Below are 5,192 nucleotides of genomic sequence, written 5' to 3' on the forward strand. Positions count from 1 at the left end.
GGCATTGGAAAGTGGAGGTGGGGCAGCAGGGGGAGGAAGGACCTTTCCCTTGGGCGAGCCCTCTCCAGTACCCGCCAAAGGCGGCCCTGCCTCCCTCTCCCACGCAGGCCCCGCCAGACTGCTCCGGGTGTCAGCGGGGCCCGCCCGCTCGTCTGGGCACACCCGGGGGGGCACCCCTGGGGCCCAAGCGGAGGTGGCAGGTGATGGAGGAGGGGCAGCCACAGGGACCGCACAGCTGAGGGGGGCGCCGCCACTGGCCTGGCTGGCACCCCCCTGGGTCCCGGGGGTCCCGGGCTCCCCGCTTTGCCGGGCCAGGGGGCAGTCCCTCCGGACATGCCCCGTTGCCCGGCAGAGGAAGCACTGGGCCTCACCCGCGCTGTAATGGACCCTGTACTGGGCCCCTTGATGGGGCACCAGAAACAACCCCTCTAGCACCTCTCCGCCACACACCGCCGGCGGCAGGCACCAGGAGGCAGCGGACCCCATGCCTCCTGGTAAGGGTGGGGAAGGGGCCCCGGCCTCCAGGGATGGTGCTGGAGGCGGCGGTCGGGCCAGATGACGGGGCGGCAGGCGGAGGACTCGCAGCGACCTGGGCGTACGCCCTGGGAGCGGCACCACCCCCAGAGCTGGTGGAGGGAACAGCAGGGGAAGGGACAACGGGGGAGGGAGCAGGCCCTTCCCCTGGCCCTTCTTTCCGGCCGAGGGCGCACCCCCCGGAGCGGGGTGGCGGGAGCTGGAGCAGCGGAGGAGGAAGTGGGGGTGGAAAGGGAGGAGGGGAGACTGGTTGAGGGAAGGGAGGGCGAGGGGGGAGGGGAGAGAGGGGGGGAAGGGATGGCAACCGCTCCTCCCCGCTAGGCTGAAAGCAGGGGAGGAGGGCACCAAGACAGGGGTAGAAGGGAAGGCCAATCCAGGCAGGAGCGCAAGGAACACACTCACCAGCCCTGGGTGGAACACCAGCTCCTCCAGCTGCACTGGGGGCAAGGACTATTTCAACTTAGGGGAGGGGGTGCAATGTGGGGGGGGGGGGCAACAAAAAAAATAGGGGGGGCAATTAGAGGGGGGTCATGAGCACCATGGGGCAGGAGTACTGGGCCAGGGCAGAGGGGGGAAAGGGCAGCGGAAGGGGGAGGGGTGGGGCTGAGGCAGGGCTGGAAAGGCTCAGGGGCGAACCCACTGAGCCTGGGCGGGGCAGGGAGCAAACCAAGGTAGGGTCAGGGCAATTCAAACAGAAAAACAGACCAAGGCAGGGCTAGGAGAGTTTAAACAAACAAACAAGCCAAGGCCAGGGCGGGGGCAAACAAACAAACCAGGGGGAAACAAACAAACAAACCAGGGAGGAGGCTACAGGGTGGGGAGAGCTACAGAGGAAGCAGGGGGCAGAAACAGGGAATGGGGGAAGGGGAAGGGAAGAGGCAGGGGTGCCCCAAAGGCTGGGGCCGGGGGAGGGGTGGCAGCAGGGGGAAGGGTGCTTACAGCAGCAGACCCCCACAGCCAGCTGGGGGGGGGCAAGCAAGCAGGGCCCCCAGGAAGGGGCAGCAGCAGCAGGGGCTCCCCAGGGCAGCAGTCTCCCTAGCAGCAGCAGTAGAAAAGTGAGTGAAGGGAGATAGGGAAGCCCCAGAAGGTTCAGAGCTCTGTTCCCTGCAGATTAGCTGAGTCTCGTTAGGGGGCAATTAGGAGCAGCTGAGCCAATTAGGGACCAGCCAGGTGCTCCATAAAAACCCTCTGCCCCAAACACATAGGGTACGAGCTGAGAGGAGTTGCGGTGCGGTGCGGTGCGGTGCGGTGCGGTGCGGTGCGGTGCGGTGCGGTGCAGAGCTTCAAAGAGGAATAGACCAGAGTGCAGAGATTCTGTGGAGGAACAGGCTGGAGGAAGGTACCAGGCTTAAGAAGCCAGAAGGAGGGGGAAAATTAGCCCAGGGGAAGAGAAGCGCAGTTGGGAACACGGTGCCAGCAGCACATAGCTGCTTCTCATAGGGCCCCTGGGCTGGGACCCGGAGGAGCGGGTGGGCCCAGGTCCCTACCCCCTCCTCAGGGAAGAAGGGGTGACTAGAGACGCCCTGGCCCACTACAAGCAATTGGAGCGTGAGACCCGCTAGGGGGGAGTCGGCTGCCTGCCACACGTGGTGTCAGAAGTGGGATTATCACGCAGTGGACTTAAACCAGGGCAGTCCTAACCCACCCCACTCCCAAGATGGAGGACGTGGTCAAAGCCCTGGTGCGAGCCACAGCCACCCAGCAGGAAGCCACCTGGGTCCAGGCAGCTGCCCAGCAGGAAGCCTTACGATTACAGCAAGAGACCAACTGCCTGCTGATGAACCAGGCTGCCCAGGACCGAGCCCTACTTCAGGAGGTGGTAGGCCAGTTGAGAGTCCTGGTGGGGCAGAGCGGCAGCCAAGATGGGGCATGGACTATACAGGCCAGCCACTACCTCCAAAAAATGACCCGGGAGGACAATGTAGAGGCATACCTCCTGGCGTTTGAAAGAACAGCCCTACGGGAGGCCTGGCCCCGAGATCAATGGGCCGGTATCCTTGCCCCTTTCCTGGGAGGATAAGCCTAGAAGGCCTACTATGATATGGCAGCAGAAGCTGCCGCAGACTACCCCCAGCTGAAAGCTGAAATCCTGGCCCGGTCCGGAGTGACAGTAGCAGTATGAGCCCAGAAATTTCATGAGTGGAGGTACAGGAAGGACAGAGCCCCACGGTCGCAGCTGTTCGACCTAATACACCTGACCCGGAAATGGCTGTGTCCAGAGGCCCTCAGCACCGAGAGGATGCTGGAGCTCCTGGTGATGGACCAATATACGCGGGGGTTACCATCGGACCTCCGAGCTTGGGTTGGACAGAATGACCCCTCTGCCTACGACGAGTTGGTCGCCTTGGTGGAAAGGCAGCTGGCGGCCCGTGAATTGTCCCCGACCCCCCGGGAGAAGACATGGCGGGCACGGAGGCTGGCCCCCAACCCCGATCCCCGAACTATCGGGAGACCCAGGGGAACAGGGACTGGGCTACAGGACTCTGGGGAACAACCCAAGGACAGGAAGGAGCCTGAGAGCTCTGGGGGTGAGGGTTGGGGGACCCGACCAAACAGCCCAAAGCAGAGGGGGGCCGCTAGCCTAAAATACCGGTGCTATGAACGCAGGGAGTTGGGTCACCTAGCCGCCCCGTGCCCCAACCGGGAGGAGCCCATGCAGCGCAACCTGGGACGTCACGGGGAATGCTGTGGTCTCATCGGCTTGGTAGGGGTTGTTATGGCCCCCCATGGATATGTGAGGCCAGTGAAGATGAATGGCATCGTGACCACGGCCCTGGTAAATTCTGGGAGTGCTGTCACGTTGGTCTCTGGAAAATTGGTGGGGCGAGACCAGCTGACCTGGGCCAAACACACAGGGGTAACCTGTGTGCATGGGACAGTAAATTTCTACACCTCAATCCTGGTACAGATCGAGATCCAGGGGAAGACCGCCCGGGTGACAGCAGGGGTTGTCCCTAAGCTTCCCTACCCGTTCTTGGTGGATTTTCCCAGGTTCGAGAATTTACTTCCCCCTGTAGGGGCTGAGGCCGAAGGCGAACCCCAGGCTGAGACTGAGGCTGAGACTGAGACACAGGCAACCAGTGCTGCTCCTATGTTTGCTGAATTTGCCCAGGAGCTATTTTCACCCCCCGGAAGACACCGGAAGTCCAAGAGGGAGCGGAGGGCAGACAAAAGATTAGGAACCCAAATACTGACGGGGAACCAGAAAGCTGCCCTGGTTGGTAGGCGAACCCGTTTGGGTAGCCAGGAGGCCACTCCGGCTAGTGAGAACCCAGAGGCGGTCCCCAGCACTAGTAGGGGCAATCCCAGGGATGAAAGTGAGATTGGGCCCCTAGAGGTAGGTCAGTTAGGACCCCTACGGGGGAACTTTGGACAGGACCAGGCCCAGAACCCGTTATACCTGAATGTGAGGGAGGAGGTAGCAGAGATGGATGGCGTTCCTGTAGAGGGGAAGACCAAGGGCCCGGGACCCTACTATGTCCTGAAGCATGGCCTACTGTACCGTGTGGCCCCGATACGCGGGGAGGAAGTAGAGCAACTCTTGGTGCCCCAGAAGCATGTGAAGGCCGTTATACAGTTGGCCCATAGCCATCTATTCGGGGGACACCTAGGAGCGGATAAGACCCTGGACCGAATCTTGAGATTTTACTGGCCAGGGATATGGGTGGAGGTCCATCGCTATTGCGCCTCTTGCCCAGAGTGCCAGCTGCACAGCCCCCGACCCCACTTGAGGGCCCCATTAGTGCCCCTACCCGTCATCGAAGTTCCGTTTGAAAGGTAGGGCCACTAAAACAATCAGCACGGGGCTACCAAAGTGTGCTCGTTATTTTAGATTACGCCACCCGATACTCTGAAGCCATTCCACTAAGAAACCCCACATCCAAGGCCATCGCGAAAGAACTGCTCCAGGTCTTTATCAGGGTGGGCATCCCTAAGGAAATCCTAACAGACCAAGGGACCCCTTTCATGTCCAAGTTAATGAGAGATTTATGTACCCTGCTCCACATCCAAGCCTTGCGGACTTCAGTGTATCATCCGCAAACGGACGGCCTGGTCGAGAGGTTTAATCGTACCCTTAAGAGTATGATACGGAAAGTGGTGGCCCAGGACAGGAAGGATTGGGATGCCCTACTGCCCTACCTGATGTTCGCGATATGGGAAGTTCCCCAGGCATCCACTGGGTTTTCTCCCTTCGAGTTATTGTATGGTCGCCATCCGCGGGGAATCTTAGATCATGCCAAAGAGTACTGGGAGGAACAGCTCAACTCAGGGAAGAACGTCATTGAGTACGTGACCCAGATGCGGGAGCAGATAGCCCGGGTGACCCCCATAGTGTGAGAACACCTGGAGAAAGCCCAGGAGGCCCAGCATATCTACTACAACCAACGGGCAAAGGCACGGAGGTTTCAGCCAGGAGAGCAGGTGATGGTGCTGGTGCCCACAGCAGAAAGCAAGCTCCTGGCCCGTTGGCAAGGCCCGTATGAGGTGGTGGAAGCTGTCGGAGAGGTAAACTACAGGGTGAGGCAGCTAGACCACCAAACGCCGGTACAACTGTACCAAGTCAACCTGCTGAAACCGTGGCGAGACCAAGAGGTGTACCTGATCGCCCAAGAGACACCCCCCCCAGACAGACGTCCCCCAGGGGGAGGTGGGGATAT

The sequence above is a fragment of the Emydura macquarii genome, unplaced genomic scaffold, assembly GCF_026122565.2.
Source record: "Emydura macquarii macquarii isolate MOO-44397 ecotype Brisbane River unplaced genomic scaffold, CSIRO-AGI_Emac_v2 contig_1263, whole genome shotgun sequence".
NCBI lineage: Eukaryota > Metazoa > Chordata > Testudines > Chelidae > Emydura > Emydura macquarii.